This window comes from Odocoileus virginianus, chromosome 16 (assembly GCF_023699985.2).
Source record: "Odocoileus virginianus isolate 20LAN1187 ecotype Illinois chromosome 16, Ovbor_1.2, whole genome shotgun sequence".
Taxonomy (NCBI): Eukaryota; Metazoa; Chordata; class Mammalia; order Artiodactyla; family Cervidae; genus Odocoileus; species Odocoileus virginianus.
Genome location: NC_069689.1, coordinates 39,531,918 through 39,559,207, shown reverse-complemented (window position 1 = coordinate 39,559,207; position 27,290 = coordinate 39,531,918). Strand labels below are relative to the sequence as shown.

Below are 27,290 nucleotides of genomic sequence, written 5' to 3'. Positions count from 1 at the left end.
CCACCAATGAAGCCCCTAAATCTGTGAGTTTGTTTTTATTTTACATGTGCATTCATTTGTATTGTTTTTAAATTGCACTTAAGTGATATCATATAGTATCATACAAGTCTCTTCTCCACTCTTGGCTGCCCTAAACCCAGTGCAATGCTGTGGCAGAGAGGTGGTGGGAACAGAGATTTACCAAGCAGATAATGGGATCATTCATAGGAAAGCAGTCAATGCTGCTTCCCAGTGGATAGCTGTGACCACTGAGCACAGAGTGCAGTGTATGAGCAGGGCTCTTGAGAGTTGGGGGCGGGGACAGAGGATGGACTAGGTGTTCCTTGAGTTCCCAAAATTCGGTTGGAAGGGAAGGAAGAGTACAGTGACCAGACTCCCCTTGTCCTAAAATAGGCAACCTGATACTGAATCCCAAATACCTGTCCATTGCTGGGAGATAATAATTAGAAGACACACCATAGATATGTGATATTTTCTTTTTTCAAAAAATAAAGCCTCTATTAAGTTGATCAAATTAAAATATATGTTTGCTTCACCATATAACTTAAAGATATGTATGTAACCTAAGCAAAACACACATGCAATATATCTTCTAAATGAGTAAAATGGAGGAAACACAAGTTACATAAAAACAGATAAAAGTCATATAAAACACCATAAGTCACTTTGAAACAAGAGAGGATTATAAAATGGCATATGCAAATAAAAACAGCACTGCTTGTCATATAAGTGAGAATAATAAGATTATAATATCTCATCCAAAAAGTGATATTAAATTTTAAAATATTCAAAATAACATACCAGAGATTTAAAAAGAGCTTTCAATAGAGAAATAAAATGACTGCAATCCACAGGAAGATAAAATTGAATTGACTCCATTAAGCATAAATACCATAGTATCAAATTTTATAAAGCAAAAATTGCACAAAATCCACGAGATTTAAAGAAAACTACAAAGAAGCTTTAAAGCATTTTATCCAGTGATGAAATTCCAATTGAGCCAATTAAAATCCTAAAAGATGACACTGTTAAAAGTGCTGCAGCCAGTATGTCAGCGAATTTAGAAAACTCATCAGTGGACACAGGACTGGAAAAGGTCACTTTCATTCCAATCACAAAGAATGTTCAAACAACACCACAATTGTGGTCATTTTACATGCTAGCAAGGTAATGATCAAAATCCCTCAAGCTAGACTTCAACAGGACATGACCTGAGAACTTCCAGATGTACAAGCTGGATTTAGAAAAGGCAGAGGAACCAGAAATTCAATTGCCAACATCCGCTGAATCATAGAAACAGCAAGAGAATCCCACAAAAACATCTACTTCTGCTTCATTGACTATACTAAACCACTGACGGTGTGGATCACAACAAACAGGAAAATCTTGGAGATGGGAATACTAGACCACCTCACCTGCCTCTTGGGAAACCTGTATGCAGGTCAAGAAGCAACAGTTAGAGCCAGAAATGGAACAACAGACTGGTTTCAAGTTGGGAAAGGAGTATGTCAAAGCTGTATACTGTCGCCCTGCTTATTTAACTTATATGCAGAGTACATCATGCAAAACGCCAGGATGGGTGAAGCACAAGCTAGAATCAAGATTGCCAGAAGAAATATCAATAACCTCATTTATGCAGATGATACCACCCTTACGGCAGAAAGTGAAGAGGAACTAAAGAGTCTCTTGATAAAAGTGAAAGAAGAGAGTGAAAAATTAGGCTTAAAGCTCAAATTTCAGAAAACCAAGATCATGGCATCCGGTCCTATCACTTAATGGAAAATAGAAGCGGAAACAATGACAGACTTTATTATGTGAATTCCAAATCACTGCAGCTGGTGACTGCAGCCATGAAATTAAAAGACACTTGCTTCTTGGAAGAAAAGCTATGACCAACCTAGACAGCACATTAAAAAGCAGAGACATTACTTTGCAGACAAAGGTTCATCTAGTCAAAGTTATGGTTTTTCCAGTAGTCATGTATAGATGTGAGAATTTGACTATAAAGAAAGCTGAGCATCAAAGAATTGATGCTTTTGAACTGTGGTGTTGGAGAAGACTCTACCCTTGGACTGCAAGGAGATCCAACTAGTCCATCGTAAAGGAAATCAGTCCTGAATATTTATTGGAAGGACTGATACTGAAGCTGAAACTTCAATACTTTGGTCACCTGATGTGAGGAACTGACTCACTGGAAAAGACCCTGATGCTGGGGAAGATTGAAGGCAGGAGGAGAAGGGGACAAAAGAGGATGAGATGGTTGGATGGCATCACTGACTCGATGGACATGAGTTTGAGCAAGCTCTGGGAGTTGGTGAGGGACAGGGAAGCCTGGCAAGCTGCAGTCTATGCGGTCACAAAGAGTTGGACATGACTGAGTCATTTGAGTCAGTTCTAATGAGATGGATGAAACTGGAGCCTATTATACAGAGTGAAGTTAAGTCAGAAAGAGAAACACTAATACAGTATATTAATGCATATATATGGAATTTAGAAAGATGGTAATGACAATCCTATATGCAAGGCAGGAAAAGAGACAGATGTAAAGAACAGACTTTTGGACTATGTGGGAGAAGGCAAGAGTGGGATGATTTGAGAGAACAGTATTGAAAGATGTATATTACCAGATGTAAAAGAGACTACCACTGCAAGTTCGATGCATGATCAGGGCACCCAAAGCTGGTGCTCTGGGACAACCCAGAGGGATGGGATGGGGAGGGAAGTGGGAGGGGAGGTTCAGGGTGGAGGGACACATGTGTATCCATGGCAGATTGATGTTGATGTATGGCAGAAACCACCATGATATTGTAAAATAATTAGCTTTCAATTAAAATAAATTGATTAATTTAAAAAAATCACGTGACAAACATCCACGGGCTAAACAATAAAATAAAATTATGGTCTTCAGACTACCCAATAGTATTTACATATTTCAAAGATTGCTTAAGTATTAATATTATAATAATGGTTATATAAGATGTTAACATTAGAAAATCAAGGTAAAGAATATATAAGTATTCTCTGTACTATATTTGAAAATTGTAAGTCTAAAAATTACTTCAAAATGATAAATAAAATTTTGGGAAAAATTAAACAGAAACTTTACCAAAGATTTATAACTGGCAGCTAACCTTATAAAAATTTATCTTCTTAAGTGACCAAACTGTAAACTGAAGTCACAGTAAGATAATATCTCACACTTATTCAACGGAGTAAAAGAATGACAACTTCAAATGTTGGTGATGATGGACTGTAGAAAATATCATATATCACAGGTGGTGACTGTGAAAAGTTTCCACCTATTTAGAAAACTCTTTGACAGTTTCTTATAAAATTAAGCAAACTATATCTTACAATCAAGCAAATTCCATTTTTAGGTAATTGCATAAAAGATTTGCCAACATATAAAAAATAGCTAAAAACGGGAAAGAACCCTCATGCCCATCAACAGGAGGATGAATAATAAACTGTATTAGTCCCGTTCAATGGAATATTACTCTACAATTAAATAGAAAAAAATGTAAACCTACTGGTACAGGGAATAATATGTGCAAATCTCAATATCATTAAGATGAGTGGAAGAAGTCAGACATATACTGTGTGATTCCATTTAATTAATTGCAAGAACAGGTAACACTAATCTATGATGCTAGAAATCATAATATTGTCTCCTATGAGAATTAGGCTTAGGAGGAAGGAAGTAGTAGAGGAAGTTCTCAAGTAATAAAAACATTCTACTTCCTGAATAAGGTAATAGTTACATGGATATATACTTTTAAGAAAACTCAATGAATTACACAATTAAGACACATGCAGTTAACTATATAAATTTTACCTGCATAGAAGTATAAATATTAAAAAGTAATAAAGTTCTCATTACTGGTATGAGATATCTGTTAGAAATATTAAAATATTTATATATTACTTAAATGTATAAAATAAAAGGAAGTACAGAACATTACAAAAGTATGTGTGGGGATGTGTGTGTATGTGTGATGTGTGTATATATATGTTTGAAAGGAGACACAGGAGACCATAAGACTAGCTGTCTCCAGGAAAGGAAAATTGGCTGACTATGGAAGATAGAACTGAAAAGGTAAACTACCTTTCACTGAAAATCCCGAATTTTGTAACATATATTATGATTTTAAAAATGAAAAATATAAAATGCTTCTGGAGGAAATCAGTGTTATGAATTCTCTAACTTATTTCAAATACTTTAAAAGCAGCATGAAGTGAATATGGCAAAATGTGGTAGAACATAGATTACTGATATTTGCAAGGTCAGAGTTCTTTTCTCCTTATACTCTGTATGCTTACAATGTATTAATTATGAATTTTTATAAAAATCAGAACAGAGGAAGTCTTTCATTGCCAAGAACAACTTAAAATAAATTAATTACACATGCTTAAGAATTCATTAGGAAAAAACCACAAGGGAATGTAGAAAAAATAAATAAATTAAAACATTAAAAAGATACACTGATAAGTAATACCAGAGAGCTGACTGGGGAACAGGGGAATGGACAGCTAGTGATACTAAAAATCCATGAGTCAAACTCACTACATTAAAAAAGACATAGCAGAAATAACCAAAATAGATGAAAATGGATATTAGCTGAAATGAGAGAAATTAATGAACATTTTGTATTACTTCATTCTACTGTGTTTTTCTACTAGGAAACAAGTTACATGTAAGGTATAAAACAAAAAATAAGCAATAACCATAGAAAATGTGAAAACCACTAAAAAAAAAAAATAAATAAAAGATAAAAAAAAAAAAGGAGAGTTCTATTCCAAAACACCACAAACAAAGGAGACTTCAGATGATTTAAATTATGTGTTTGCTTAACTGCTGATGAAAGCTAAAGCTTTCAACCTGTTCTATAGCATAGAATAAAAAGAAAATCCTAAAATTATTTAAACACAATCAGAAAATCCAATATACAAACATGACAAAAATAGAACAAAAAATAAAATTACAGATAAATTTCAGTTAGCAGTATGCCTGCAAAAATTCCAAATCAAACTAAGATACTCATAATTCAATAGTAAATTTAAAAAGCAACACTTTTTTAACCAAAAGGAGTTTGTTGAATGAACAATAAAAGGAACAAAAAAATTTCAACACTAAAAATGGACTATTTCACAATGACAAAAGTTTAAAGAGTTTAATTGTTTATGCAAAAAGCATTTGGTTACATCCACCACTTGGTTTTGATTAAAATTCCTTAGGAAATATATAAAAGGTAAGAGACTTTACCTAATATAATATATAAGAATCTCAAATTTAAAGTTAGCATTTTGATGACTGAGACCATTTACATCAAAATAACTTACCTATTGGAATTAAGACCTGAACCTGATACCACCCCCAGTAGGGTCTTATAAACAAGACAGAACTGTAAACCAACAAATGCACTCAGTTTGTTCATCTATGCGTACAGTTCTTCTATCATTGATAACATACTATTCACATAGGGAAGTAGCTCATTTATCAGACAAAAATTTGATTATATAAATTCAATCAATGTTTTCATCTTACTCTTTCACCAAGTTTAAACTCTCACAGGATGAATTTTGCCCACTCCTAACCAGTTCCTTGCTTCCCTGGTGACTTAGTGGTAAAGAAAACCACCTGCCAATGCAGGAGATGCGGATTCAATCCCTGGGATCGGGAATATCCCCTGGAGAAGGAAATGGCAACCCACTCCAGTATTCTTGTCTGGGAAATCCCATGAACAGAGGAGCTATGGGGTTGCAAAAGAGTTAGATGTGACTTAGGGACTAAACAACAAGACAAGTTTTCTGCCTTGAAAATTCTACCCTAAACCATCATCCCATCCCTCACGATCTTAATTTCCTGCTTTTGAAATACTACTAAACCTTGTCAAAGTGCTGTTTTCCCTTTCTGCTGTAGTTTTAATAAACTCAACTTTGCTTGCTCATAGCTGTCTCTGAAAGTCTTTTTGGGTAATAGACCAGAAACAACATGCTAGTCAAACCAAGAAGGGTCCATTAAAACCTAACTAAATCAAGGGTGGGTGATATTTCCACAATTGCTGAAGTGCTCTGAAACTACCAGTCAGTAAATTTTATCAACATAACTAAAATCCAGATAATCTGGGAGAGAAGAATCACAACTATTAGTATTTTTAAAGGATTTAGTATGTAATTTGAAAAAAAAAAAAAAAAAGAAACTCCATGAAAAAGAGGAAGGAGACCACTTACCCCCAAAACAACACAAAACTTTTCAGATACAGAAAAATTATCAAGTAAGAAAATAAACTGAAAGAAGATACTCCTGACACAAAGTGAAAATATTAACAATAATTAAAATTATTGAATAAAAAGAAGGACATACTTTATCCCTGAATAGGAAGACTATTATTAAAAACCAATTCTCCCCTAAATTAATTTATTAAAAGTTGATGAAACTGCAGTCTAAACTGTAATTTCTTCTAACGAGAAGACACGAGACAGGAGGCAGAAGAAGAGACACACAGACCCACAGAACAAAAATGGCGTCCGTCACAGATGAGAGTACAGCACAGGTGCAAGATGGCGGTACAGACAAATGGGCAATTATTGGCAAATAATCGCAGGTAATGGCAAATAACTTGGCAACTTTAAGATTCCAAATAAAAGATTTCTGTGATTTAAGAACTTGAATTAAAAAAACACAAAAGAACTAGAAGTTAACATAGGTGAAGAGTTCTATGGGATAAGTATAAATATCTTTCCAAGATGACATGAACTCAGAAGCCATAGAGGTAAACATGGTTATACCTGGACATATAACAATCAAATACATTCTTATAACAAAAATGAAGCTTAAAAGTGCGTAAAAAATATCTGCAATGCGTGACAATCCAAAGCTTATTCCCCCAATAAGAAATGAGGTCTTTGAAATCAGTGAAGGACTAAAACCTCCCCACAGCCCCAAAATTGGACATAAAAGGAAAACAAAAAATACAAATGGCTAATAAACATATGAAAAAATGATCAAACTCAAAAACAAAAGAAGTACAATTTAAGACAATAGTTTGGGCTATCACACTGGCAAAGATTTCAAATATTCATAAAATTCATTATCTGTGAGATTGTGGGAAAGTTGGCAATCTCATTCATTGTCATTTGAGGATCAAGCTGTTACCATGTATTTAAGGAAATCTTGTGGTCATTTTCAAAATTTGAAATATGCATATACTTAATCCCAGTATTTTAACTGTTAAGTAATTTATTATGATATAATAGACAAATGCAAATTATTGATATATAGGGAGGTTCATTGCACAGAAATTTGGTACTAACATAAATATCTATGAATAAGAAATGTTTGAAACATTCAATTATATTTCATGTACAAAACAATCATGCAGTCATTCAACAGATGACACAGATATGTATTACTGAAACAGAAAAAAAGGGCATTGAAAAAACTGTTAAATGAAAGCAAATTTGCAGAATAATATGTACAATATAGCTCTACTTCCAGAACCCCCTAAAATAGCTTGTGTCTGTGTGTGCGCATCTATCTGCTTAAAGAAGGCACACAACTCCCTTAATAGAGGAAAACTTGGAGATAGGATTAGGAGAGAAAAGGGCACTTAATTTATATATTAGATGTTTAAATATGCTTTGAATTTTTGAAAAAAAATTAATAGATCTTATTTTTTAAATTTACTACATGGCAAATGAAAATCATAAATGTATATTTATGGGAATACTGAGCAATTCCATCACTTTGAGTTTCTTGTGCAATATAATTTCCTCTACTGAGGCTCCTGGGATTGAGTCAAGTGGAAGCAAGGGAAACAGTCACCATGCCCAAATTAAAGTCTCATCGATGATATCCCAACATGAGCATTTCTCAGTTAACCATTTCTTATCTGCAGGAGGTATCCACTGCAACATAGGAAAGAGAAGAGTTTCCAAGCACAAAGAAGACTGTGTCACTGTATTGGAGAAGCTGGTGGCAGAAGTAATGGCACCTACAGTAACAAATCCACCTTGTCTCTGTGGTCATCACCTGCAAGGACATAGTGGGGAAAATTGGCAAAGGTGAGGCACACATTTTCTCAGGAGCCTGTCCGAGGGCTATGAAGTCCTTGTACACTCTTCTTCTATGTATTCTGGAACAAATATATCCAGAATACACAGAGAAAGCCACATTTTCAGCAGCTGGGTACCTGCTATGGCCAGAAAAATAACTAAGATTTCTAAAAATCAAGGATGCCAAACACTGGTGATACATTTTCTCTTTTGCTTGGCCAACAAATGGAGATCTCCAACTATTTCAGACTTTTATCTGTCTCTTTCCCTCTGAATTTGACTCATTAAAGTGCTAGGTCATTCATTCATTGAATCAATTATTTCAGGCAAAATTACTTGTCTACCCTTCAGTCTAATGATTACTGAGAAATACTATATCTCATGAATATAATAATTCTCTGGTAACACAACAGATCCAGCAAAGAAGTTTAGTTTGTGTGTGTGTGTGTGTGTGTTAGTTGCTCAGTCATGTCTGACTCTTTGTGACCCCATGGACTGTAGCTCACCAGGCTCCTCTATCCATGGAATTCTTGAGGCAAGAATAGTGGAGTGGGTTGCCATTCCCTTCTCCAGGGGATCTTCCTGACCCAAGGATTGAACCCAGTCTCCCGCATTGCGAGCAGATTCTTTTACCATCTGAGCCTCCAGGGAAGCCCGAGTTTACTTTACTAGATAAGAAAAGTTAAGGAAATATTTTATATTAACTGTAAATGTACTGAGATGTAGAAAAACTATGAAGGTATATAAGAAAAGCCGTATCTCTTAGCTCATTACACAATCTAGCCTTTCAAGTAGAATGTAGCCATAAGACATAAATCTTCAGAAAACTGACACCTAACTTCCTTCACAGACGTGGTTGCTCCTAGAAAGCAAGGACTATTCTGACAAAACCCTTACCTTCAGAGGGCAGCCCTCAGACAAGAGGGAGGCAAAAGGGCTCTGTCTGAAGAGTCTTCCTTCAGGCGTTTACTGGTATCATTCATCCCAGGAAGTCACCTTCTGAGGGGTGGAGGGGGAGAAACACCACTTCCAGTGAAAAAGGCGATTCAGCTGAAGTTGGGAAGTCACCCCTTTTCCATACTGATTTCTTTTGGAAGCTGCTTCCTGCTCTGTTATACAGCACTGAAATTACAGCTAGCTGCTCATAACTCTACACATTTCAATATCAGGACCTTGTATCAGAGCCTTTCTCTCTGGTGCTTTTCCAAAACTGACTGAATTACCTGGATCCCACTGAAAATTATGTTTCTTTTCTATCGTTTATTATTTGCTCTGCTTAGATGGCCAGGTTTATAAAATCGCTCTATATCGTCTACTCATATATCTATTCTCAATAAAGTTTGTTGAGAGCCTACTCTATCATAACCCATTAGGAGCTTGTGTAACAAAAGTGAACTTAAAAGCATCATGCCATTAAAATTAAAACCCCATTTGGTGAATCAATCATACAAAACAAAAACAAAAACAAAAACAACTGAGAAGTAACTTAGCAAATGGTCTTAGAGGGAGATTCACTGATAGCTATGTGAGTCTAAATATCAGTAGCATGTCACTGAGCTTAAAGTGCAACCAGACTGCTGCTTTCCTCTATAACCACCAGCCCTCAGGAAAGCAGAACGAGACAAACAATAGCATTCCTCATGGAATCTACGGAATCAGCAGTGATGCTTCCTCTCTAATTTCTAAGTTTAGTGATTTATGTCTTGTCTAACTAGTGAAAGTGAAAGTCGCTCAGTCGTGTCTGACTCTTTGCAAACCCATGGACTATACAGTCCATTGAATTCTCCAGGCCAAGGTACTGGAGTGGGTAGTGGTTCCCCTCTCCAGGGGATCATCCCAACCCAGGGATTGAACCCAGGTCTCCCACATTCCAGGCAGATTCTTTACCAACTGAGCCACCAGGGAAGCCCAAGAATACCGGAGTGGGGAGCCTATTCCTTCTCAGCAGATCTCCCCAACCCAGGATTCAAACTGGGGTGTCCTGCATTGCAGGTGGGTTCTTTACCAGCTGAGCTACTAGGGAAGTCCCCTGTCTAACCAAAGACTTGTCAGTTTCATCAATCTGCAGAAATCTGCCTTTTGGTTTCATGGGTTTTCCCTATAGTTATGCTGGGTTTTACCATTATGTCATTGACCTTTGCTCAAAAATTTATTATTTACTTTGGGTATTCTCTGAATGATATAATTAATAACCTTTTTCTTTCAAATGGTTTGTTTTTTGTTCTGAAGTATCTCTCTTAGAAGCAATGTGTACCTGCTTAATTTTTTAAATGAAATCTTCCAGTTTCTGTCTTTTAAATTTAATATAATTGTCATGTGGTTAGATTTCTGTCCTCCATTTTCCTATTCATTTTCTAGATGTCTTTCTCTGTCCATTCTAAGCTGCCTTGTTGTATTAAATAGACACTTTTTTTAGGACTATTTTAATTAGTTGGTAGCTTTTTAAAAGTATTTTTGAGTTATTTGCTTAGTATTGACCGTAGGGTTTATAAGAGGCACCTCAAATTATCACAGTCTATTTCAGAATAACACGAATTTTGTTACCTAACCTTTTATATATCTTAAACTATCAGAGAAATGATTCTATCACTTCTTTGGTTCAGATTTTCCAACAGATCAATGACTGAAACCGTCTTTGGCCATGGCATGTTTATAAAAGCAACTATGAGCCTGAGATATGTGACAGTCACTAAACACTAAAGATCCCACCACCACTGGACATATAGGCATGCTAACAAGTCATGGAGACCAGCAAGCACAATCAGTGATACAGTTTCATGTTTGACTAATGCAGACAGATTCTCACTGTCACTGTAATTCCCTAAAAGGGTATCAGTGTCCTTTAGGACAAAATGCTTACCTTTGTGAGAATTCACACAGGCCTTTGAGGATGGAGGCAGAATTATTCCCAACACTTTTCTTCATGTCTCATCTCAAGGGGAAGGAATAAGCTAATCCATATGAAACCTAGTTTTTGGACCATGTCAGTCTGTGGGAAAGAATAAATGTGCATCTAGATGAGAAGTAGGATAAGTTCATTTGTCAGCATATACAAGTCAGGAGTTTCACTATGTATATACATGTAATACATATAATCACTCTTCTGAGATACTTCTGATATTATTCAAAAGACTGATAGTGAAAAAATTTGGGCTAGAAAAGTGCCTCGTATGACTCACCAGATTATTAATGCTTCACACTCTTTGGATTAACAGACACCTCATAAAAGCAATGAAATTCTCAACTGCTTAATAACATAGTAAAAATAATCTAGCAACATACATTTATTACAACTGGATATTACCTCTAGAAAGCATTGCTGTGAATTTTCCCAGAGAAAGGAGCTTGTACAAGTGACGAAAACAGCACTTATTTGGGGTGGCAGTAGAATTCCAAGCAGCAAAATATCCCTTCTCTCTAACATCACTTCCAGTCTACAAAGCACAAAGGAAGTCAGGGAGTTGAGAAATAAAATGTTCTTAATGGAATATCTATAACAAGGTGTTATAAGAAATACATCAAAGATATTCATTGGGCAGTCAACCTGACAAAAACAATAAATGCTCACTCTTTGGAACATATTTGTTTAGAAATATTTTTTCTAAGGCATTGGTGTTCTTAGATCTTTCTTTAAGCATATTAGAAATTCCACTTGGGGTATATAAAAGTGGCTAAGGAAATCCATGTAAAAAAAACAAACTAAAAACAAGAACTGGAAATTTAACCATTTCACATCTGAAAATGTTTAATGTAGTATGTAGTTGAAGCCAGTACTCACATGTAACTCTCTTGGTTGATGGAAAAAAAAGAAACAAAGAAACAATGACTCAATCCTAGTGACTGGCTGGCAAGCAAATTAAAATATATTGTGAAGGTCTTACATACAGTAATTACTTTTCAATTACCATATATTTTTGTCTCAGTTACTGAAGAAAAATTAAAATTCATTATGTCTGTATTTTGACCATCTTTAAATAGCCCTTACGAGAGGACTCCAGCAGCTTAGACAACTATGTGAATGGCTCAAGTGTAGGTACAACCATACCTAGAATTTTCAATGCCCATGTGCTAATTCTCCAGGGTCTGTTGACTACAAATGTATTCATGCTACCAGCTAAACACTAAAAGAGTTGTAATTTCAACCTCCAATTAAAAGCAGAGACATAACTTTGCCACCAAATGTCCATCTAGTCAAAGCTATGGTTTTTCCAGTAGTCATGTATGGATGTGAGAATTGGAGTATAAAGAAAGCTGAGCGCTGAAGAATTGATGCTTTTTTTTTTTTTAAATAATTGTAAATTATTGTCCAAATAATTTTTTGAAGCACGATTCGAGTGTGTTTCCTCCACACTTTTTTTTTTCATTTATTTTTATTAGTTGGAGGCTAATTACTTTACAATATTGTAGTGGGTTTTGTCATACATTGAAATGAATCAGCCATGGATTTACACGTATTCCCCATCACGATCCCCCTCCCACCTCCCTCTCTACCCGATCCCTCTGGGTCTTCCCAGTGCACCAGGCCCGAGCAGTTGTTTCATACATCCAACCTGCGCTGGTGATCTGTTTCACCATAGATAATATACATGTTTTGATGCTGTTCTCTCGAAACATCCCACCCTCGCCTTCTCCCACAGAGTCCAAGAGTCTGTTCTATACATCTGTGTCTCTTTTTCTGTTTTGCATATAGGGTTATCATTACCATCTTTCTAAATTCCATATATATGTGAGCCTTTAAACAGAATTCATTTGAATTCTATATCTAATGAGATGGATGAAACTGGAGCCCATTATACAGAGTGAAGTAAGCCAGAAAGACAAAGAACATTACATCGTACTAACACATATATATGGAATTGATGCTTTTAAACTGTGTTGTTGAAGCCTCTTGAGAGTCCCTTGGACTGCAAGGAGATCCAACCAGTCTATCCTAAAGGAAATCAGTCCTGAATATTCATTGGAAGGACTGATGCTGAAGCTGAAGCTCCAATTCTTTGGCCACCTGATGCGAAGAACTTACTCATTGGAAAAAACCCTGATTCTGGGAAAGGTTGAAGGTGGGAGAAGGGGACGACAGAGGATGAGATGGTTGGATGGCATCACTGACTCCATGGACATGAGTTTGAGTAAACTCTGGGAGTTGGAGATGGACAGGGAGGCCTGGTGTACTGCAGTCCATGGGGTCGCAAAGAGTCAGACATGACTGAGTGACTGAACTGAACTGAACTGAGAAACTGTACAGTTCAATCCCTTTAATGCATGCAAGAAGCTAAACTTTTCAATATCACAGTTCTTCCTGGTACCATACAAATGAAATCACTGATCTCCTTCTTGTAAATATTTTTCTTAGGGTGGCTATCTATATAAGACCTCAGTTTCTCAGAAGTAATTATCTAACTCATTTTGTTCAGATTTTTAAATGAGAATCAATTATTATAGCAATTGATACACATATGAATTTCTAAAATATGGCACTGCTCGCCTCAGAAGGTACAAGTCCAAAGGTTATCACTTATCTACCCTACACAGTTACAGAGATTAGACCCCAGATCAGTGATCCAGGCCCCTAAGGATGAGCCTTTCCTTCATGTTGTATCTCAAGGGGAAGGAATAAACTTGAGCTCTATCCCTGTTACCTTGTGGGAACAGAATAAAACTGTGGAAAGATTAGAAATAAACCTGTCCATTGGTCTGTCAGGCACAAGACAGTAGGGTTCAATAATGTAACTGCCTATTAAATAATCATTGCTTTGCTAGAATGTTTCCAATATTATTCCATCAATATTAATTGTGTTAGGCTCTGGTCTCCATAAGAGCAAATATTGTCCAACATTTTCTGCCAGACAAATTAAATGTGCAATAAGACTGTCTGAACATACTTAAAGTTCCAGGAAAATGTTGACCTGGTGAATAATTCAGTCAAAACAATGCACATATAATGTATGTATGTGTATATATATATATATATATATATATATATATACTCTGTAAACTAATCTTCAGAATTATTTTATCCTTAAAGGTGATCCAATGGATTGGGGAGGACTAACTTGAAAAAAGCCATGATAGGGAAATAAAGAACATTATCTAAAAATCACTTATAGCACTTGATTGAGCTCAGGAATGTAGCAATTTGCAGGGGATGCACAGGGTTACACTACGCCTGATGGTATAGTCACAGCAAAGCAGGCAAGACTCACACAGGCACAATAGTTACGGGCATGTGACTGAGAGGGTGGGAGTGTGCAGAGAGGAAAAGTTAGACACTGAGATCTCTCACCATGAAATACTTCCCATCCCATCGTCACAATGATGCTCACCAGGCCACACTGCTGAGGATTCAGTGATATTTGGGCAAGCACATCCCTCAGGAGAAACAATTTCTCTTTGCCAAACTGGTAAGGAATAGCCTTGCCATTGTTCCCATGCTTAATTTCTATATGAGCCATCAGCAGGAAGGCGGAAAAAATAAAAAATTCTGGAAAAGTGCAAAAAGAAACCTCAAAGAATCACCAGATTATTAAGTACTCAAACTGTTTAAATGGACAGACTGCACAACACCAATTAAAATTTTCATTATTTAAAAAATAACAATTACTCAGGAATTTATAAAAGATTAGATGTTTCGTTGAGAGTGCATTATTGGATTTCTTCTTATATAAGCAGTTGGCAGAAGCGACAAAAACCAGCTTTCTTCGGTAGGATAAAAATTCTATGCAATTGAAATATTACTTCCAACTTACAAACCACAGAGGAAATTAGAGGAGTTGAAAAAGAAAATCTTCCAAACTGAATATTAATTGATCTGAGATTTAATTATATACATTTTTTGGCCACTTGTGTGACAAGAATAAAAATACACTTTGTTCCATGGAAGAGGAGAGTATAGAAAGTCATCTGTTCTAAGACCTGGTCAAAGTCTCTCCAAAGGACCCTTAGAATCACTCATTAAAACTGGGATTTTCCCTTAAAACATATGAAACAGACTGAGGGAATATGAATATTAACTTATAAAATGTCAAGAATTGGAAATGCAATGACCTCATAATTAAAAGTATTTAATGTAGCATATACTTGACCCCATCACTCAAATGTCTAGAAAATTTTGTATTTGGGTGAGAAGTAAAACAACTGTATGAATTTTTGTGACAGCTAAAAATCTAATGAGCCAACTCATTAGTAAAGACCCTGATGCTGGGAAAAATTGAAGGCAGGAGGAGAAGGGGACAACAGAGGACAAGATGGTTGGATGGCATCATTGACTCAATGCACATGAGTTTCAGCAAGCTTCAGTAAATGGTGAAAGACAGGGAAGCCTGGTGTGCTACAGTCCATGGCATCACAAAGAGCCAGAAACAACTAAGCAACTAAACAATAACAACAACAACAATCAAATGCCCAGAGTATAATAATTCTGAGTGAATGGGTGCTATTAGCCAAGCACTACAAGAGCTTCCATCTCTCCTTAAACCAGACACTTATAGATCTCTGTACAGCTCATTTCCCTTAATATATATTATCAGGTGACCTTTCAAACACTTCATCCTAGTTGGTGCTTCTACTAGACCGAGCTCCCTCCACATTTCTTGTCTAGCATGGTCCCTGGGAGGGATCTCAGCTGACAAGTGATTTTTGTCACTCAGTTTGTTCATATTCCAATGAGGAAGTCATCATTAATCCAGGCACATTAGTGAAAGGGACTTTGATCCTAAGATAATATGGCAGACTCTGAGCACTCAGCGTTCTGACACCCTCAGACACATTGACCCACAGTATTCAATAATGGAGACCATTCACCACAGTCAATGACAGCCCCATGACTGACTAGCACAGCTAGAATCTCATTGTCATATTATGAGTATTACACGGTCTTAAAAGGAATGTCAGTACTTTTCAGACAAAATGCTTACTGATGTTACAATTCCCATTGGCTCTTGAGGATGAGATGGTAAAATTATTTTCAATACTTCCCTCATGTCACTTCTCAAGAAGAAGGGACAAATTCTTTCAAATGAAACTCAACTAATGGTCCATATAGAGTAAAAATATGGAAAAATGAGATTATATATGTCTATTTGTCAAACAAGCATAAGACAAGAGGGTTTATCATATACCTTCATATCAAATATACTCGTATTACTTTACTAGAATGTTTCTGATATTATTCAAAGGGAGAAAGCACAAAAATCTTGGAAATAAAGGAGACAAAATATTGGACACCTCACCAGATAATTAATAACTCACATTTGTGTTAATAGACACTTCACAAAACCAATTATCTACTTGATTATAAAAGTATAATTAAAATAAGCCATAAAATGAAAATTTGTTTTAAATTTGTATTACCTTTAGAGTGCATTATTTTGTTCCATCCTAAGACAGGGAGCAGGTGAAAGTAACAAAATCAGCTTTTTTTTTTTATGGTAGTGAGTACTCCATGTAACTGAACTGAACTAAGGGACTGAACTGAACTGATTTCATGCAATTCCAAAGTCACTTCCATTTTTCAAAGCACAGAGGAAATCAAGGAAGTTGTGAAACAAAATATTTCCAATTGAATGCCAATTGATAAAAGTATTATTATAAAGAATTAACCACAGATATTCACTTGATCATCTATATAATGAGAAAAAATTATGTTTGTCCCTTGGAAAAGGGTAGTATAGAAAATCAATTTTTCTAAGACCTTGGTCTCAAATTTGACCCATAATTCCCCCTGAGCATTACTTATAAACCCAGTGAAGTAATATCATTATTAGCTGATAATGTCCACATAATATTCCAATTGAATATTTAATCATTTCATGTTTAAAATGTTTAATGAAGTATCTAATGCAATCCATCATCAAATATCTAGAAAATTTCTCCTTTAGTGACAAGAAAAAAAAACTTTTCCCACTCTTTGAATTGATGGGTTAATAAGCAAATTAAAACATATCATAAGATAATCTCAAAAATGCAATCAACTCTTCTATTTCCCATATTTCTTTTACTTAAGAGATAAATGACAAGCAAAAACTAATAATTTATTTCTAATTAGCTATCTAATAGACCTAAACACGCTGATCCTCACAAAAGACTGTAACATCTAAGGAAACTGTATGATTGCCCGAGGATAAGCACAAACATTTCTTGCAATGTTTACCATTCATGTGCTGGTTTTCCACTGTTTGTTTACTATGTGTTGCCTGCCAAGCACTCAGAATTTTAATTTTACAATGATTATTCATAGTTTTCGTACAATTCACTTCCTCTAGCACATGCTACCATCTTGGTTTTCTAATATCATAGTCCTTTTCTGGGGCTTACCACTAGCTGACTGAGTCCCATCCCGACACTTCTGTCTAGAGTGGTCTCTTATGTGGGACCTCTGGTCACATAAGTGATTTTGTCACTCATGTTGCTCAGATTCCAATGAGATCTATTTTTAAAGTTGCCATCAGTCCAGGCACATTTGTGAAGGAGACTTTGATCCTGAGACACGTTACAGGCATTGACTTCTCAGGGACACACTGTGAGCACTCTGTCTCCCTGTGACACATTAGTTCACACTATTCAGTCATGGAGACCAGCATCGATGGTAACCCATCACATGGTTTGGACTGTATGGGTCACCAGTGACGGCTGGTTAGCACAGCCAGAGTCTCACTGTCACTGGAGGATTACACTCCTTGACAGTAATGTTAGTAGTTTCAGGACAAAGTACTTACCAGCATGAAAATTCCCACCAGCCCATAGGATGAGAGGCAGAATGATTCCCAATATTTTCTTTCATTTCATGTCTCAAGGGAAAAGAATAAAAGCATTTATATGAAACTGAGTTCTTAGTCCATGTCAATCTGCTGGCATACAGTAAAATTATGGAATGATGAAAAGTATACATGTTCATCTGTTAACGATGCATAACAAGACATTCACTATGTCAAAGTAAACAAAGAGTTCCAAAGAATAGCAAGGAGAGATAAGAAAGCCTTCTTCAGTGACCAATACAAAGAAATACAGGAAAAAACATAGAATAGGAAAGACTAGAGATCTCTTCAAGAAAATTAGAGATACTAAGGGAACATTTCATGCAAAGATGAGTACCATAAAGGACAGAAATGGTATGGACCTAAGATATTAAGAAGAGGTGGCAAGAATACATAGAAGAACTATACAAAAAAGATCACATGACCCAGATAACCATGATCATGTGATCAACCACCTAGAGCCAGACATCCTGGAATATAAAGTCAAGGGGGCCTTAGGAAGCATCACTATGAACAAAGCTAGTGCAGGTGATGGAATTCTAGTTGAGCTATCTCAAATCCTAAAAGATGATGCTGTGAAAGTGCTGCACTCAATATGCCAGCAAATTTGGAAAACTCAGCAGTGGCCACAGGACTGGAAAAGGTCAGTTTTCCTTCCAATCCCAAAGAAAGGCAATGCCAAAGAATGTTCAAACTATTGCACAGTTGCACTCATCTCACATGCTAATAAGGTAATGCTCAAAATTCTCCAAGCCAGGCTTTAACAGTATGTGAACTGTGAACTTCAAGCTGGATTTAGAAAAGGTAGAGGAACCAGAAATCAAACTGCCAACATCTGTTGGATCATAAAAAAACACGGAGAGTTCCAGAAAAACATCTACTTCTGTTTTATTGACTAAACCAAAGTATTTGACTGTGTGGATCACAACAAAGTGTGGAATATTCTTCAAGAGACGGAACTACCAGACCACTTGACCTGCCTCTTGAGAAATCTGTATTTGCATGTCAAGTAGCAACATTAGAACCGGACATGGAACAACAGACTGGTTTCAAACTGGGAAAGAAGTACATCAAGTCTGTATATTGTCACCCTGCTTATTTAACTTACATGCAGAATACATCATGAGGAATGACAGGCTGGATGAAGCACAAGCTGGAATCAAGACTGCTGGGAGAAATATCAATAACCTCAGATATGCAGATGACACCACCCTTATGGCAGAAAGCAAAGAAGAACTAAAGAGCCTCTGGATGAAGAAAGTGAAAGAGGAGATGGAAAAAGCTGGCTTAAAATTTCAACATTCAGAAAATTAAGGTCAAGTCATCTGGTCCATCACTTCATGGCAAATAGATGGGGAAACAGTGGAAACAGTGACAGACTATATTTTTGGGGGCTCCAAAATCACTGCAGATGGTGACTGCAGCCCTGAAATTAAAAAAAATATGCTTGCTCCTTGGAAGAAAAGCTACAACCAACCCAGACAGCATATTAAAAAGCAGACATTACTTGCCAACAAAGGTCCATTTAGTCAAAGCTATGGTTTTTCCCATAGTCATGTATAGCTTCCCTGGAGGCTCAGAGGGTAAATCATCTGCCTGCAATGCAGGAGACCCAGGTTTGATCCCTGGGTTGAGAAGATACCCTGAAGAAGGAAAGGGCAACCCACTGTGGTATTCTTGCCTGGAAAATCCCATGGACGAGAAGCCTGGTGGGCTATAGTCCATGGGGTCACAAAGAGTCGGATATGACTGAGTGACTTCACTTTCTTTCTTTCTTATTTGTAGATTTGAGAGTTGGACTAGAAAGAAAGCTGACTGCCAAAGAATTGATGCTTTTGAAGTGTGATGTTGGAGAAGGCTCTTAAGAGTCCCTTGGACTGCAAGGAGATCCAACCAGTCCATCCTAAAGGATATCATTCCTGAATATTCATTGGAAGGACTGACACTGAAGCTGAAACTCCAATCCTTTGGCCACCTGTTGTGAAGAACTGACTCACTGGAAAAGACCCTGATGCTGGGAAAGATTGAGGGCAGGAGACAATGGGGTCAACAGAGGATGAGATGGGTGGATGGCATCACTGACTCAACGGACACGAGTTTGAGTAAGCTCCAGGAGTCAGCGATGGACAGGGAAGCCTGGCATGCTGCAGTCCATGGGGTCACAAATAGTCGGAGATGACTGAATGACTGAAATGAACTGAGGTAAACAAAAGTACTGTCTCTCTAGTAGGATCTTCTGATGTTATTCAAAATGGAGGAAGCATTAAAATCCTGGGGGAAAAGTACACAGAAACCTCAGATGACCCAGACTGTTAAAAGCTTCACATTGTTTAGATTAGCAGACTCCAAAAACCATCTATAATCTTGCTTGCTAAAAACACATACTAGAAAAATTTAGAAAATACACTTATTAAAAATTGCAATGTTACCTCTGGAGTGCACTGTTCTGATAATTTCCATAGAAGGGAGCTGATACAAGTGTAAAATCAGCAGTTACTTGGATAACTGGTAGGAATTCCATCCAACTCTAATTTCATCTCTAATCTATAGAATATATTGGGAAATTAGGGTTTTGACAAAACCATCATAATTGAAAGTTTATAAACTAATAACATATTATAAGGAATAAACCATAGATTTCACTTGACTATGTAAGAAGAAAAATAATGCTCACTACTTGGATCAGGATAACACTGAAAGTCATAACACTTTCAGTCTCAAAGTTCCCCCAAAGACTTCCCTTGGCAACAGGTATTAATACTAGGATCTCCCCTTCAACATTATGAAACCCACTAACACAATATAAATATTGGGCAATGAAATCCACCTAGAATATCAATGTTTGGAAATGTAATAATTTTTAATTAAAAATGCTTAATACAGTATCTACTTGGATCCATAATACAAATGTCTAGAAAATTCTTCTGATATTAGAATTCCCATTGGCCCTTGAGGATGGAAAGCGGAATTATTCCCAATATTTTCCTCCATGGCATATATCAAGAAGGAAGAGGCTCATCCATACAAAACCTAGTTTTTGGCCCACATCAACCTGTGGGAAAGTATAAATGTGGAAAGATGAAAGGTATACATGTCTCTGTGTCAAAACTGCATAAGACAGGAAGATTTGCTGTGTATCTTTATGTAAAATATATGAATTTATTACTTCTCTAGGATTTTTCTGGTTAAAGAAGAGAAGTATAAAATCTTAAAAATAAAGGAGACTGAAGTTTCAGATATCTCAATGGATTATCAGTGCTAATAAAGTTGTATTAACTAACTACTCATCAACTCAATGTAATTTTTATTATTTAAAAATAGTAAACAATACAAAGAACAAATTTACTAAAATTGGCTGTTACCCTAGGAGTGCATTTTTTTGTTACTTCCCAATTAAGAGAGCTAGCACAAGTGACAAAATCAGTACTTTATTGGCTTGGTGATGATATTTATGGAACTCTAATGTCATGTCCAATATACAAAGTACAAATGAAATTAGAGAAGCTGCAAAATAAAGTTTTTTAATGGCATATTCAGCTACAAGAAATTATAAGAATTCATAATAGATATTCCTTGATCATAAGATGACAAGAAAATTATGTTCACAACTTTGACCACAGTAGAAAAGACATAATTTTTCTAAGATATTTGTCTCCAAATTTTCCCAGCACATTTGCTGAAAAATTATTAAAACTAGGATATTTCTTTAAACACATTAGAAACTCAATGAGAATATATGAAAGTGGCCAATGAAATTCATGCAAAAAAATCTAAGAATTTGAAGTGCAATCCTTTCACATCTAAAAATGTTTAATGCAGCATGTAGTTGAAGCCAGCATTCAAAATATATGAAATTGCTTGCTCAGTTTATAGGAAAGACGAAAAAACAAAGAAACAACTGTTCTAATTCTAGTGACTTTGTTGGCAACAAATTAAAAGATGTCGTGGAGATTCCATACACCTACTTTCAGTTGGGCTTCCCTGTCTCAGATGGTAAGGAATTCGCCTACAATGTAGGATACCTGAGTTCAATCCCTGAGTCAAGAAGATACCCTGGAGAAGGGAATGGCTTCCCATTCCAGTATTCTTGCCTGGAGAATCCCACAGATAGAGGAGACCAGCGGGCAAACTCTTCAATTTACATATAACTGTTCTACTTAATAGAAAATGAAAAGTAGAAGTTTGTAACCTTGAATTTTGACAATCCAAGCACACTGAAGACATCAATAATCACTCACAATATTTTGGTAGCTCAGACAAATGTGTGAATGGTTCAAGTGTAGTTACAAAGATTTCTCATGGAACTCACTATTCAAGTAGTTGAATTACTACTTGAATTACCAGTAGATTACCAGATTACCCAGAGTTTATTTACTACAGGTTTGTAGATGCTGGCAGCCAAGTACCCAGAGTTAATCATACCATCCCAAATTGGTTGTTGATCAACCACTGTACAATTCAGCTCCTCTAGCACATGTCGGGATCTTAGTTTCCCAATACCATAGTCCCTGTTTGGGGTACAGCACCTGCTGAGCAAACTGAATATCCCCCCACATTTTTGACTAGCATGGCCTGTGGACTGGACCTTAGCTAAGCGATTTTGTCACTCATTTTGTTCTGATTCCAATGAGGTTCATTTTTAAAAAGTTACCATTTTTCCAGGTGCACTTATAAAAGGAAACTTTAGAATGAAACATGTAGTAGACACTGAGCTGTTAGGACTCTGTCTTCCTGGGGACACACCGGTCCACACTATTCAACCATGGAGACCAGCATCAATGGTGACCCCAAGGCTGACTAGCATAGTCAGAGCCCCACTGTCATTGGAGGATGACACTTCCATTATACTCCCTGAGAGGAATGTCAGTATCTTCAGGACAAAGTGCTTACCAGCATGAAAAATTCCCACTAACTCTTCAGGATGAGAGGTAGAACTATTCCTGAAGCTCTCCATCATGTCAGATCTCAAGGGAATAAACTCATTCATATGAAACCAAGCTCTTGGTCCATCTTGAATTGTAGTAACAGAGTAAATATTTATAAAGATGGGAAGTGATGTCCATTTATCAACCAAACAGAAGACGGAATGGTTCTCTTGTGTACTTGTTGTTCAGTCGCTCAATCATGTCTGACTCTTTGCGACTCCATGGACTGCAGCATGCCAGGCTTCCCTCTCCTTTACCATCTCCTAGAGTTTGCTCATCTCCGGGGGTTTACTTAGGCATTTTAAAGTTTTATTCCAAGCAAAGAAAGAGCAAACATTATTGAAATAAAAGAGACATGCATCCAACCTGGGATAGTGATCTGTTTCACCCTTGATAGTATACTTGCTTCAATGCTATTCTCTCAGAACATCCCACCCTCGCCTTCTCCCACAGAGTCCAAAAGTCTGTTCTGTACATCTGTGTCTCTTTTCCTGTTTTGCACATAGGGTTATAGTTACCATCTTTTTAAATTCCATATATATGCGTTAGTATACTGTATTGGTCTTTATCTTTCTGTCTCACTTCACTCTGTATAATGGGCTCCAGTTTCATCCATCTCATTAGAACTGATTCAAATGAAGACCCAGACGGATGGGATGGGGAAGGAGGTGAGGAGGGGGAATCAGGATGGGGAACACATGTAAATCCATGACTGATTCATGTCAATGTATGGCACTACAATATTGTAAAGCAATTAGCCTCCAACTAATAAAAATAAATGAAAAAAATTAAAAAAAAAGAAATAAAAGAGACAGAAAACATGAATAACTCACCATATTATTAATGCCTCACAGTATCTGAATTAACAGAGTCTTCATAAAGCCATGTGAATTCCTGATTTCTTAAAAACAATAATAAAAACAATCCTGCAAAAATCTTATTGAAAATTGGGTTGTATTTCTGGAATATATTGTTTTGCCATTCCCAGATGTCATGTTACCAATGACAAAAAGGCTCTTCCCTGGTGTGTTGGTGAAAATTCCAAGAAACTAAATGTACCTTCCATTAAACATCACTTCCAATCTATAAAGCACAAGGAAAAATTTGGGAGACTGAGAAAGAAAATCTTCTTAATATAATGACACAAGTTTATGCAATATTCACCATAGACAGTCACTGGACAACTGGACAGCAGAACAGTTACACTCACTCTTCAGAACATGGTAGTATACAGATTAAGTTTTTACAAGCCATTAGTTCAAAGTCTCCCAGTACACATGCCTCAGAACCATGCATTACAACCAGAATCGTTCTTATACACATATGAAACACATTGAGGGCAGAAGTCATGATATATATACATAAAAATGCAAGAATTTTATTATGATTTCATGTCTAAAAATGTTTCATACAGCATGTAATTGAAGCAGCAATCAAATGTATGTGAAACTGCTTCCTCACATAATGGGAGAAAAAAGAGAGATACAACTAAATGGCAGTTGAAAACTTAAGACAGAGTTGGCAAGTAGGTTAAAAATACTATGAAGACATTCCAAAATACAGTATCTATGCTTCATTTTCCATGTAATTGTTTCATTTAATATAGAAGTGAAGAATAAAAACCTATGATCTCTTTGAATTTTGACCATCTAATTGCCCTAAAGAGACTGTCACTCAGAAGATTCCAGCAGCTCAGACAAACATGTGTAGGCATAACTGCACCCCACATTTTCAGCACTCATGTGCTAGTTCTCTAGAGTCTAATGCTGCCACATGAGCACTCAAGAGAGTTTCAACATTATCCCAGCACTGTAGAAGTACAGATCTCTGCCTAGTTCAGTTTATCAAACACATGCACGTTGGTGAACTTTCAAATACAACAGTCCCTATTGATACCTCACAGATGAAAAAGCTCAACTCTCCCTCCACATTTTGTAGAAGGTGGGTTCTAGTCCTCAGCTTCACAGAATTGATTAGGTCACTCATTTTGTTCAGATTTTCTGAGATGAATTATTACAGTCATCAATCCAGGCACATTACTAGAGGGGGTATTTCAAACCTCAGTTAAACAACAGACCAGGTATTCAGGAGTTCAAACCCACAAACACACTGAACTACCATATTCAGTCTTGGAGACCATATACTTCCCAAGGCTCCAAGGCTGACCAGAACAGTCAAAGACTTACTGTGATTGACCTCTAATACTGACCTCAAAATTATATTACCTCTAAGAGGAATGGAGTATTTTCAGGACAAAGTGTGTACCAGTTTGAGAATGAATCTCAAAGATGAAAAGGCTAACTTATTCTCAATCCTGTCCTTTATGTCACTTCTCTTTCATGTGAAACTCAGTACGAGATCCATGCTACATGAAAGAATAAAGTAAACTGTGGAAAGATAAGAGGTAAATGTGTCCATTGGTCTCCTAGACACAAAGTGGTAGAGTTCACAAACGCAACCTCATTTGAAATAAAATAATGCATTTGTCTCCTAAACTGTTCCTGATGTTATTCCAACATTATGTTAATCTCTACCCTCCATCAGAGCAAATACTGTCCAGTATTTTCTGCCATCAAAATCAGATGTTTACAGGTAACTGTAAAATTTGTAAAAGTTATTTGTTAACTTTAAACATGATAGTCACTATTGATACTACTTGACCAACTGAACTCCCTCCATAGCCTAGTATATTCCCTTGTGCTGGACCTCACCTCACAGAAATAATTTTGTCAGTCATTTTATTCAGATTCCTCCGAGACCCACTTTGAACTCATCACCAATGCAGGTACATTTGTAGTAGGACACAGTAAGTTATGTAGCAGAGACTGAGCAATCAGGATCCCAACACCTTTAGACACAACCATCAGCAGTTTTAAATGATGGAGACGAGGTCATCACAGTCAATGATCTAGTATCAGTTAACTAACTGGCTTGGCCAGAGTTTTATTACTATTGGAATGTTACAACACTCTAATGTCAGTATTCTCAGGACAAAATGCTTACCAGTGTGTGAGTCTCCAATGAACTGTGAGGTTTGAATGGCAGATTTGGTCAAATATTCTCCATCATTTCACTTCTCAAGGTGAAACAAATATAATTCTTTCAAAAGAAATCAAGTGTGATTCTAAGTTGAACTATAAAAATAGAGCAGAAGTGAAATTTTTTGGTAAAAATTTCACTGATCAACTGGCCTAGGAATCCCTACACTGCACGTATTCTCACTTAGTCTTGAAAATCTCTAGACTAGATAATCTCCCTCTAGGCTAGAGAATCTCCCTCTGTACCTAGGAAGGCTAAAAGCCAGGTGACACAGATCAGGTCACACCATGAAACTGAGCTGCCTGAACTAACAGAAACTATTCATTTCTGTATGTAGAGTCTCTCACTCCAGAGAGACAACTCAGTGTAGAAAAAACCTTCTAACACCTTATGCATGACTAGCAGGAGCTACATGAAGACTAAGCAAAATCAAAGAAACCAAGGGACCAAAATAGCAACAAATCAGCTCTGACAATTGGACTGCAAAGAAAACCACAAACTTTAGATGTAAGACGTTGAATTAAACCAAAACAGGGTTTAGGAACTAAAATAAAAACTGTAATAGAAATCAGGTACCCTACTTTAATATAAAAACTGCACAACAGAGCTACAACTAGAGACTATCATACTAAATTAAGTCAGAAAGAGATAGACAAGTAGAATATATCACCTACATGTGGAATTGAAATAAGGCACAAATGAATCTATCTACAAAACAGAAAGACATGCACAGATATAGAGAACAAACTTGTGGCTGCCAAGGGGAAGGAGGGGGAGGGAAAGGGATGAACTGGGAGTTTGGGTTTGGTAGATATAAACTATTATATTTAGAATGGATAGACAAGGTCCTAAGTGTATAACACAAGAAATGACATTCAATATTCTGTTATTAGTCATAATGGAAGAGCATAAAAATGTATATATGTGTATAACTGAGTCACTCTGCTATATAAAGAAATTGGCACAATACTATTTATCAACTATACTACAATAAAAAAACTTCCAGATAGAAATGAAAAGATGACCCATTACAGAAGAAAAGTAATCATGAAAAGAATGTGAATAGAAAATCAATGAAAGAAACAAAAGATGAAACAATGCAGTTATCAGAATAAATAATAAAATACTGATGAAAAATTTGCATTGTGAATATAAAATATCTTTAAAAAGTGAAAATGAAGACAAATCTCCAGTAAATAACAAAAATATAAATTAAATAAATGAAATGAAAATGGAATTGCATAATAACTAAGAAAAGTTTACCAGACACGATCATTATTAGAGAGCACAAAACATGGAAGATATTAAGTGAAATTAGTGAGGATCAAAAGATCAAAAACATTTAAAAACAGAAAAAATGATCCAAATCCCATAAAGGATCTGTGTGAAAAAATAAGATATCTAGATATTAAATAACTCATTAAAAAGAATACTAATAAACTAAGGTTTCTGCTGTTGTTCAGTTGCCCAGTCATGTAACTCTTTGCGACCCCATGGACTGTAGCACACCAGGCCTTCATGT

The 27,290-nt window shown here is 36.3% G+C and overlaps 1 protein-coding gene across 50 annotated transcripts in view; it reads right to left on the bottom strand.

Moving 5' to 3' along the window:
- LOC110123122 (uncharacterized) overlaps window positions 1-27,290 on the bottom strand; it is a 265,818-nt gene that overhangs the window by 206,806 nt on the left and 31,722 nt on the right. For 42 of the 50 annotated variants that reach the window (XR_011491864.1, XR_011491870.1, XR_011491863.1 and 39 more), the window contains 3 exons: window positions 11,360-11,489; window positions 10,916-11,044; window positions 8,953-9,054 (listed from right to left, as the gene is read on the bottom strand). The gene's annotated coding sequence lies outside the window, so the exon portion shown is untranslated. Of the gene's footprint in view, window positions 1-7,222; window positions 8,033-8,952; window positions 9,055-10,915; window positions 11,045-11,359; window positions 11,490-14,375; window positions 14,534-25,732; window positions 25,864-27,290 lie in introns of those variants that run through there. The other 8 variants (XM_070478111.1, XM_070478110.1, XM_070478109.1 and 5 more) reach the window with 4 other exon arrangements.